The following is a 12,476-nucleotide window of genomic DNA, read 5'->3' as shown; positions in this document are numbered from 1 at the left end:
TCCATTTCACAAACCACATAACTGTTACACCCATCAATAATAGTGCTACCTGGAATCTTGTATAGAGTTCCAATCCAAACTCGGTACATCAATACCAGTGCTCCCCGAACCATCTTGTAGTTATATTTATCAAACATTGTTTTTACACCTACATCATCCATCTTGTTTATAGAAATTAAATTTTTGGTCAATGTAGGAATATGCAAAACACTAGGAAGTGTTCTAATCCTTCCACCTTGCAACTTCATCTTGAATTTTCAATGTCTGATGATTCTGGCCTTCCTATCATCCCCTATGATTAAATCACCACCATCATATTTCTCATACTCATAGAACAACTACCTATGGGGAGTGAATCAAAGGATGCACCTAAGTCAATAAACCATGCCTCATGATCCACATTTGTACTTGAAGAAGAAGCTAGGTAGATATCCTCTACCTTCATCTAAGGTGGTTTTTTCCTATGTAAAAGGAGCATCATCAGATCCCTTTCCCTTCACAAGAGCTTTATATCTACAATCATTCTTTTAGTGCCCTTCCTTTTTTCATTTCCATCACACCTCTACAGGTTTTCCTAGAGATTTATATCTCCATCTAGCTTTAGATATCGCACTCGAGGAATTATTTTTTTTTGTGTTCTAGGAGTGTCCTCATACAGACAAGGAATATCCATTCTAGCTCTCCATATTTTTTCATCTCATCTCCTCCAACAACAAGGATGAGACTATTTCATCAAAATTCGAGGTTGTTGTATTGCTACTTATAGCAACAACTAGACTATCCCACAAATCTGGCAGAGAACACAAAAAATTGATGCACTTATCTTCATATGAAATTTTTATATCAATAGATAAAAACTGGCTTACCATAGTATTAAAGGCATTCAGATGCTCTATTACCATGTCTCCATCCCTCATCCTCAGGGTATACAACACTTTCGCAGGAACAATTTGTTCCCCAGGGTCTTAGATTGATACAAATTCCCTAACTTGTCCCACAAAGCCTTCACTGTAGCTTCCCCTGATACATTCAATATTACCAAATATGAGATACACAACTGTACTATGCTCTTTTCCTTCCGATCCAACTTCGTCTAATGTTCTGCTGAAAGTATACATGTCAAACAATTCATAAACCCCAATCCATTAACCTTGGATTAGAACATAACCATAGTTGCCTTGACCATATCTACAAAATACCATGTGCAAAACACATGCACAAAGCCATGGGTAGGTCTACCCACCATCTTTGGGTCTGCCCCCCATCCTTGGGTCCACCCAAATATAACACACACTGAATAAATAGGAGCTTGGAGGGATTTAAAATTGGCTAAGTGTTGGCCAAAGTTAGTTGGTTAGGCAAAGTGATATACTATATACTTGCAAGGTTTTCTCAAGGTTAAGAAAGCATATGTATTTCATCTCTATTTTTATGATTAACACAATACAGATAGGAAGGAGTTTTGAGAAGTTACTTTCCCTTAGATAAATCTTTGTGCATGTGTGATGTTTACTTTTTCATGTCTATGATCTTTGTTCTAGATGGTGAATTAACTTCCATAGATCAGTAGAGTAACTTTGAGTCTTCTAATTTAGTAAATTTCATGAGCAATTTTGAATCTGCACATTAATTTCTACAAAATTTATGACAAAGGGAGAAGGAGCATACAAAGCTCTCAGGTAAAGAAATTTGTGACATAACCCTAGCAGAAAATTAACATTGTTGAAGGGGAAGAGGACAAGAATAATTTATCAATAAGTGAGTAAGGTATATGCAACAACCAAGAGAACAAGGAGTGATCAGGAAGTAGGTTCAAGTGAAATGAACCATTGGCCAAGTTTAGAGGAGATAGCTTGGTGAGGTGTTGGCTAGATTGTAGCTCATAAGTGCACAAGGAGAATTCACAAAAGAAGGAAGTGACAATGACTATTGATAGTCATGTCAAAGGTTCAAGGAGAATTCACAAGCAGATGAAAGAGAATGCCAAAGTAGTTGGCATGAGGAAGATGAAGGATGATTAATTTGAGAAAGAGATGACTGAGATTAAGGCACAATTGAATGTGGTTATGGATATATTACAACAAGAAGCTAAAGATCAGAGATGCAGATGGGTGCTACCAAAGAAAGTGAAATGGCACAAGTTGCAGGTGAAGCTGAAGCACAGGTTGAACATTCAACAAGGGAAGAAGAGCACAGGGTAATAGAGATGGAGGTTTGCATTTGCAAACCGGAACAAGGACCAATTCTTGGTGAAGATGAAGATGAAAGAGATGATGATATAAAATGATCTCATTATTTTAAAACTAATGAAATATTTGTGAATGTAGGTCATGCAAGTGTATATGATGGAGATTTTCCTCATGGATGCAATATTGAGGAAATTCCAATTAATGGAATTGTGGATTAAATTTTTATACTAGAGGAAAAAGATGTGGACTTCAAGGAAGAAGAAATTTTTTTGGAGGAATGGTCAACAAAGAACATAAGTAATGAGTTTACAAATTGATTTCAAGGTAATTTTACTGATTTGCATGAAGAGCTGAAACTTCTTGAGGAGAGATTAGTAAATCAAAAAGTGCATATTCAACTTGTAAAGTTGAACCTAGAAAAAGAGGAATTTTTTTCAAAACACAGTATCGAGGAATAAGTTAAAGGATTGAGTAATAGAAAATGAAGCAAGTGTATAAAATAGAGCGTGCCAAGAGTCTTGAAACTTTTATGCACAAAGAAGATTTGCAAAAACATGCAAGAGATGATAGCAAGTTTCAGTAGTCAAGGAAAAACTTGGATGAGGAAATTAATAGGTTATGTATGTTGATGAAGAGGGTGATTAGGAGAAAGTACATGAAGAGGGAAAGGAAATCCAATAACAAAGTACAATTGGCTAAGAAAATTTGCATCAGAAAGTCAAGTGGACAAGAAAAACATAGAGTTTGGAAACCTAGAGAAGTGACAGAAACATTAGCAATATGACAACAACATGCTGAAATAGATGCACAACTTTAACACAAGGTTTGGGATCCTAGAGGATTCAAAAATTAATTACACAAGACTAGGAGGTCATGAAATTTTTCTACCTTGGGAATCTAATGCATGAGAATTAGAGCTTCCAATCCATTAAGTCTTGAATGTAAAAAAATATTCAAAAATGGGTCTTTATTTTTTAGAATAATTTATATTATTCTATGTAAATAAATTGTATTTTTTGAGTTGAGATATTTTATGAATTTTAGAACTACATGAGTCATAGTTTTAGAAAAGCTATGGATAGGAAAGATTTTATCCATAAGGAAAAAGTTAATCTTTCTTATAGAGCATGAGGGATTCTAGGGATAGACTGAGTGATTTTACAGTTTAGAAAAGTATGATTTATGGATTATTTATGGAGTTATTTATGCAGTGATTTTTGGATCTAGAAAATTCTATGATGTTTCTAAATTCTATCTATTGATTTTATCCTATTTCCATGGTTACACCTAATGACCATGGAAACACTACATTAGTATATGAAAACTCTTCTTTTCGTCTCTTATGAGTGTGAGTAGGTTGATAGATATGGTTTTCGGAATGAGCTTGGTCCTTCCTATATTTTTGGAAATCCCAATAATGAGACAAAGAGATTGTAGCAGTTTTGGATGAAAAAAATGGGACCTTGGGGTGGGGGCATGGGCTAGAACCTGAGAAACCACTATTTCGATTCAACTTAGTGGTCAGGTCCTAGAGCTAAAGAAGGAACTGAAGGCTTTGGAGGATGATATTCAACTAGAATGATAACACCTCTCAAATATTGAAGTGCTACAAGATGTTAAACAATGGTTTTAGATGTTGGGCATACTCGAGGATAAAAAAATTAGTATCTATTGACTATATATTTTTATTGGAGATTGGAGACATTTCTTGGTTGTCTATTATTGGAATGAAATGATGTGGAACTGGCGATATTATTTGTGTTGGATGACCTTACATTACACCATAGTGATATGATGGTGAGTTTGAAGTAGCTAGATTCCTGCATTATGATCTATATTGTATCAAAATATTATTTTCCATCCATATTGATGATTTTAGAGTGAACATTTTGGGTGAAACAACTTGCAAGATCATTTTTACCAATAGTCCCAATTTGGATTTTTTTGGGCAAAAACCTTCAGGATCAATTTTGAGACTTTAAATTACCACTTTGGTCATCCAAAATATACTATGGACCTATATTCCATAATCTACACACCAATACCTTTCCATCAATGCAGTAATTGCTTCAATTAAATCTCGCATAAGAAATTTATGAGTTGACCTATCAAAATTGACCACCTTAATTAAAGAGGATTTCATGTCAACCCCCATTGCTCATGGAAAATTAACTAGCCACACATTTAAGTTATAACTCATATTGAGGGTTGAATGGATCAAATTTAACCCCTAGTTGACTATCGGGATGCGTTATAACCAAGCCACTAGGAGGAAAAGGGTTTTAAATTTTATTCAAGTTAATTTTTGTTAAATAAATGAATATAGTAGCTCACAATGAATATAGAGATAGAAAAAGAGAGGTTTATGTAATTTAATATCCCATGGGCCATAGGTCTCACCCTTTTGTACTTGCATCCATTTCCATTCACAGAAAGAGAGAGCGAAGCAAGCTCACCTTACAGTTGGGTTTTCTCCCATAACAGTTTCCCATATCCTAACTTATGTTCATTGTGGTTTGTGAGTTCATTGTATAATTATTTATTTTCCCTATTTTTTCTATTGCATAAGCATAAAATTTTAATTAACACATTCAAAAATCTAAGGGAATATTAATCATCATACTGTAGATTTCATATTTTCAAATATATTTTAGTAGATCCATTATGACGAACTATCTAGTGGAGTATACATGACAATTTACAAATAATATTGGTATTAGAACAAGTGTCTTTGTGTATTTTGTGGGAAGTTGTAAGGGATATATATTGGTTTAAGTGAAAAGTCATAAAACCCCAACCATGGCCTATTAATTTATATATATCCCTCGAGATCTGACAAAGGAGAGGTTCTCAAGGTTGGAAGAACAAGTCACAAATATAAACCATAACAAGAGTATCCTTATGACATATTTGGTGAAAAAATTGGAAATGATAGAATAAGGAGGTTATAAATCAGAGGTTAAGTCAGAGGCCCAAATCAAGGGATCAAAAAAACCAAAGAGGGAATCTAAGATATTAGCACCTAAATCTACCTTAGGTTGAAGGAAGGTTAGGGTAACCACAAACCACGCTAATTCTGGTAGCTAGCCCTACCAGAACAGGAGAGGGCTCTCTCCGAGTCATGCTCAGTGAATAGGTAAGCAAAAAATGGTCTGAGATGACTTACAATGAAATATTGATCTTAGGCTAGTAAGTGAAAATGGGTACAAGAAACAAATTTTATGAATGACCGAGCTTCTGGGATGGTATGGGACCAATGCTCAGCAAAGCACAGATAATTTAATACAAAGGCACAGATTATTCTGTGAGGCAAGGTAGGCAGAAAATGTAACAATTTAGTTTGAGGTACCGCGGAATGAATAGATTGCTGAAGAAAGTGAAAGGGGAATAGTGACATGAATCCTTTTCAACAGAAGAAAAACACTGAACATGAAATTATCCAACAGGCAGAGCAATAAAATTGAATTCTACCTCACCTCACTCAGAAAATTTCACTGGAAATGAACATGAATTGAATTATGAAACATAACAAAATACATATGAAAACATAAGAGACACATTTGCTACACTCACAACCACAAGAATCTCATGAAACAGAGCTGCTGCCTTTCATTAATTCTCTGTCAAAATTATACAGTGAAGAAACATAGTTTCTTTCCCACAGTCTCCCAGATGTTACAAGCCAACCAACCCTTTGTAAATAACTTGCATACAATATATAGAATGTGTAAGGAATAGATAGAATGCCCAAGGGTTGGGGAGTTACTCGAATCATTGCAAAATGGAGATGGAGAGCCAACCATCAGCTACAGGTGCAGCGCTACAAACATGACATTTGGCTTGGGTGACCGTTTGCCTTACTTCGCCACTTGGATAGAAGCCAATCTGGAGAAAAAACACTTTAAATGTCACCTTTGGTTCCAAAAAACCGAAGTGTATATGAGAGGGTCCACTTGGAGAAGTCGCGAACCGAAATTTCGCGAAATGGAAGCAAATTGGGCAATTTTTCCTCTGTGCGTCGTGCCATTTTCTCTATGCGCCGCGCTACTTTGGGGACTGTTTTGGGGCACATTTAGGTGTCCAAAATGTTCCCAAGTGGGATTTTTGGAAAGCCTATCCTGTCTACTTTTTAACCCCACTGGAATTTTTGAATTTGGTGCTCATTTGCCCCTCCAAATATTCATTCTCCCAAGACTACTTCCTGTGTGTCAAAAAAGTGGCTGAGAGGCCATTTTTGGGTGTTTTTTGACCTTTTGGAGACCCATACCTTGCCAAAATTTCTTGTCCAGACACCAGTAGTTGTGATTTTCCATGTTGAATCCAAAAATGCAAACCATTTCTCATTTGGAGCTCTATAATTTAGCACCGCGCCACTGGGAGAAAAACCATGTTTTTTGCCCAAAAATTTGTGAAGTGACCAAAAATTCCCCAAATTTCTTGAAATTTTGGTTGGAGTTTCCCTATGGGGTGTTATGATGGGCCAAGGAAGCCTCAGCCAAGATTCAAAGCTGATATTGCTCTTTTGCCTCTTTTGCCTTTCTTGTTGCTTTCCTCAATTTCGCTTTCAAACTCCTTATTCGGGCATGTGCACTCATGTTTCGCACCTTGTAATGGAAAGCCATGTGTCTCAGTAGAGGAAGGTCCTGGTCGGCCTTGTCCAGTAGCCTCTTCGAATGCATGTTGACCCTCTTAAGGTTGTCCTCCCGATCCTCATTGATTTCTTGCTCCAAAGATGTGAGCTCAACCCTTCTTCTTTGAGTAGCTTGGCGATGCTCACGAATGTTTTGCAGCTCCATGATCACCCACTGGTCCTCAAGCTGCTTGTTTCTCTGCTCCAGGTACTTCATGTTCCACTTGGCCCTCTCCAAGTCAAGGGATAAGGACTCAATCACTGATTGCTGCTCCTGGATGATCTCTGTAAGCTCTGCATTTGTTGGTTCTGCATCTGTCTCATCATCGTGGAGGAGAACGAATTCGGTCTCTCGTTCACCTGATGGCCCTTCCTCCTGCACAGGATTCCTACCCTTGCCCTACTCCTGTGATGCTGATGTCAGAAGTGAGGCCCCTTCCACCCTGGGTGGAGATAACACTCGCTTTGCTGTTGCAAATAAGGGTCTACTGCCTCTCTGATAGGTGATGTATACTGGCATAGTAGTAGTCTCATGTCGCTCATACTGATGAGATGGGCCTCCTATCTCATGCTCCACCTCTGATACTACCTGTGGAGCACTGAAGAAGTCACGGGAGATGAAGTCCTCCAAAGAAATACCCTGCAATCCCAACTGATGGTCCACCAAAATCCGGATAAGAGCAAAGTGATAAACGCTGTTGAGCTGCTGTCGAGGGGTCTTGTGCTGCATGAAATTTTTCATCCTCTCTATGTTCCCGCAAATGAAAAATGGGAGGTTCATCATCCACACCCTGGTAAAGTGCATGAGCAATCTGATGTGATAGGCATAAAGGCGAGAAAACCTCCCCTCACAACTGAAGTATTTCATGATCAATTTCACGAGCGGAGCATACTCATCTCTCAAAAATCTGAATGGAAAAACTCTCGTGAGCTGGCTCAAACAGCTGGCCTTAATGTAAGGCTCATAATGATGCCTCTCCACCTTATTCTTCTTATGCCACTGTTCTCCAATGTTTGGTATGCCTGTTGCCACTGATATGGTTTTGGGTGTCAATGTGAAAGTGACCCCAGCCAAGATAGACTGTCCTCCATGTAGGTGAAGTGCAAAAAGACGGGCCAACTCATGATGAACTCTAACATTTTCCACCCTCTGACAAAATTAAAAACATGCTAAGTGCTGGAAACATGACATAGCAAGAGGGCATGCCTGCAACTCAGTGAGGGTGTTTGGCTCATCTCTAACATGTTTACCACTCCAGTGATGTCTCCTGGGGGCCTGTTCTCCTGAAGTTGTATCACTGTGGGTCTCCTCCTCATATTTTGATGAAACCTCGGATGCCATGACTGCTGTTTTGTAAACTAAATGGTAGGAAAAACACCTTGGCAGCAATATCACTGTAGCACAAACCCTAGCATCATGGTTTTCTTGATGTCTTCTTGTGTTTGTTTTATAATTTTTTTTGCATTTGATTATAATCATAATACCATCGTGTCTCTTTCAAATTTGATGCACAAGTGGAGGTAAGTTGCCTACCTTGCAACTGGATGAGCTCCACAATTTTTTTTTGGGTGAAATAGGTGGTTTCTAGGCGTTTTACCCCTGTGCGCCACGCGCAAAGCCCAGTGCGTCGCGCCAGTGGTTATTTTAAACTGTGGGCGGGCTCTGTGTGCACTGCACCAGGTGAGTGCGCCACGCCCCTGAGTATATGCGCCGCGCTCTGTGAAACTGCCTCCAAGTTGCTCCAAATTGCTCCAACCTCAACTCATGACCTTGCAACCTTCCTCCAATGGTTTGCTTGCACAATGAACTTGTTTTATGATGATATTTGTGTATATAGGCTTGGAGGTCATATTTTTAAATTAACCTTTTAAAAAACCCACTTTTCTAATGTCTTGTTCAACACCTTTCACTGACTTTAATATAACCCTGATTTTCACCTTTTCTCTAAATTTTGGGCTCAAATGATGAAATTTTGACACTTTTCGCAGGGATTGCATGACAGAGCACTATGGCCACGGAAGCCATGACTACACCTGAAGAAATCAATTGTCGATCCTTTCTGAAATTTTTGTCACAAATGACACTATTTGACTTTTCTTCAAAACAGAGTTTTGAAGAATAGTCGAAGTCTGTCAATATGATGGTGAAACTCTGCGGATCATTGCGTTGCAAGAGAATCCCTCTGGCTTGCATGGCTTTAATGGACATATTTAAAGACCAAATTGATCAATCCCTGGACCTAATGACCAAAAATGACTTTTTTCCATTAAAGGACCAGACCTTAACTGTTGTGGCCTTTTTGATTGTTTGACACAAAGGCATAAGCCAGCAAGAGCCAAACATGAGGGGAAATGACTAGTATGACATTCTCCGTCAGATTATGGCATGCCCCTAGCGGAATGCAGCTGAGTGAATGGAGCAAGACACTTAAACATGAAATGCATAAAGATTTTTTATCTTTGACGGAGGACTGACCAGACCGACTCTAACATTGGCTCCAATGGGGGATGGTAGCTCCCTGGAGGTGCCAAGAACAGTAGATCTCTGGAGGAGATAGATACTGCCTTTGTCCATTGGGCTATGGAGTCATCATTTCGACTACAACACAGGGCTCTGACTTATTTATGAAACTGAAATGACCAAGAAATTAACTCAAACTTGACATTGAAATGACTCAAAAAACTGACTTGACAGACTGAAACCAAACTGAAATAAAAATGGTATTTACAATGATAGTGGAAGCAGCTTTAATAAATCAACAGTGGTACCACTTGAGCAGCCGACCATTGATCGGCCCTCTTGGACAATCTTCCCCGTTCATTTCCTTCAGAAGAAAGACATTCTGACCCCTATATGCTGCAATTTTGAAAGGACCTTTCCAAAGATTCTCGAACTTTCCGTGCTTACTTTTCTCTTCATTCCTTGCATCCCACTTCAACACCACATCATCCAACTAAAATTTATCTGCCTTTGCTTTTCTGTCATAGATTTTCTTTATTTTCTCCTGCAATTTGGATGTGTTCTTGAAAACTTCTTCTCTTGTTTGCTACAAGTGAACCATTTGATTCAACCTTCTCTGCATGGGATCTTCTTCACTGCCAGCCTCCTGAAGAAGTCTGACTACCGGGGCAGCGAGATTGGTGGGAAATACTGTGTCAACTCCATAAACAAGCTCAAACGGTGACATACCAATGGATTTTTTCTGATTGATCCGATCTGCCCAAAGCGCATGGACCAACCTCTTATTCCAACTCTTTTTATTTATTTCCAGCAGCTTCTTCATGATCTTTTTTGAATTTTGTGGAAAAACCTGTGAGCAGCTTTGAAACCAACGTTTCGGACTAGCTTAGTGAGTCCATCATCAGGGCAATGGGATTTGTATTTGAGAAGAGAGAGCGTGAAGTTACAGAGCTTATTAATAGTTATTTGAAAAATAATTCTGATGACTTCATTTGTAGTTGGCTTACAATTGATAAATTGATTAATAATTACTTAATTTATTTATTTAAATATGCATTTGTTTTATTATTTATTATATATTTATTTAGTGTTTTTAATTTTATATTATTAATGTTTATTTATATAAATATTTTATTATTATTCTAATTTTATTAATTTATTATTATTATTATTTGTTGAATTTATATTACTTGTTTAAGATCCTCACAATATGTTAATTGTTTTTATTTATCAATTTTAATTATTAATAATTTGGTTTATTATTTATTATATATTTATTTAGTATTTTAATTTTATATCATAATTGTTTGTTTATATAAATATTTTCTTATTATTCTCATTTTATTAATTAATTAATTAATTTATTATTATTATTATTATTATTATTATTATTATTTTTATTTTTATTTTTATTTTTATTTTTATTAATTAATTAAATTTTCTTTTTAATTATTATTAATATTTATTTATTTGTATGTTTATTTATTATTATTATTATTATTTATTTATTTTTATTATTTTTTTTGAAATTTATATTACTTGATTAAGATTCTCATAATATGTTAATGGTTTTAAAATTATATACTTTCCAATAAAACAATTAACATATTATGAGGATCTTAATCAAGTAATTTAAATTTAAAAAAAAACTAAAAAAATAAAAATAAATAAATAAATAAATAAATAAATAAATAAACAATAAAATATATATATATATATATATATATATATATATATATATATATAAAATATAATAATAATAATAATAATAATAATAATAATAAAGAAATAAATTAATAAAATCAGAATAATAAGAAAATATTTATATAAATAAACAATTATGATATAAAATTAAAAAAACTAAATAAATATATAATAAATAATAAACCAAATTATTAATAATTAAAATTGATAAATAAAAACAATTAACATATTGTGAGGATCTTAAACAAGTAATATAAATTCAAAAAAAATAAAATAATAATAATAATAATAATAATAATAATAATAATAAAATTAGAATAATAATAAAATATTTATATAAATAAACATTAATAATATAAAATTAAAAACACTAAATAAATATATAATAAATAATAAAACAAATGCATATTTAAATAAATAAATTAAATAATTATTAATCAATTTATCATTTGTAAGCCGACTACAAATGAAGTCATCAGAATTATTTTTCAAATAACTATTAATAAGCTCTGTAACTTCACGCTCTCTCTTCTCAAATACAAATCCCATTGCCCTGATGATGGACTCACTAAGCTAGTCCGAAACGTTGGTTTCAATACTGCTCACAGGTTTTTCCACAAAATTCAAAAAAGATTCTATCAACCTGTATGGACTCCCTCTTTAACAGCTTCTTCATGATGTTGACCAATGATTTATTTGAATATTCCGCCAATCCATTGCCTTGTGGATGATAGGCAGTTGAGTGACCCAAAATGATGTGATATTTATGACAAAATTCTACCATCCTTTTTGATTTGAAAGCCGCTGCATTATCGGTGATTAACTTATTTGGACAACCAAAGCGAGACAAGATGTTATTTTCAAGAAATGAAATGATTACCGTATCTGTAGCTTGTCTGGTGGGAGCTGCCTCAATCCATTTTGTGAAATAGTCTGTCACTGTAAGGATCCATCTATGTTTTCCGGAAGAAGCGAGATGAATTTCCCCAATGAAATCCAACCCCCACTGCTGGAAAGGAGCGCTTACCTCAATAGGTTTAAGTGGCAAAGGATGTAATTTCTGTTTTCCTTCGAAAATCTGACATTTATGACAATGCTTGACCATCTTGTATACATCAGCAAACAATGTAGGCCAATAATATCCTGCTCTCAAAATTTTGTTCGTTGTTGACTTCCAAAAAAGGTGACCACCACACTCTCCTCCGTGGAAATATTCCATGACTTTCTTTGCCTCTTCTTCCACCAAACAATTTAACAAAATGCCACCGGGATCTTTCCAATACAGTGCAGAATTTAGAATGCAAAACTTGGCAGCCTTCAACTTGAGTGTTCTCGCTTTGTTTCTAGTCATGCCGGGCGGTGTTGACAAATTTTTAAGCACATATATTATATCTGAATACCATGGGGACAGAGCAAACATTTCAGATACCTGAATTGACGATCCTTCCTCATTCTCATCAGACATAGCAGCGATCAGATTTATGTCCAAGGC

Source organism: Pinus tabuliformis, chromosome Q, assembly GCF_031772625.1.
Source record: "Pinus tabuliformis cultivar Carrire ecotype Pingquan chromosome Q, CPIR1, whole genome shotgun sequence".
In the NCBI taxonomy this organism is placed as follows: Eukaryota; Viridiplantae; Streptophyta; class Pinopsida; order Pinales; family Pinaceae; genus Pinus; species Pinus tabuliformis.
The sequence above is the reverse complement of the archived record's forward strand: the minus strand, read 5'-3'. Positions refer to the sequence as shown.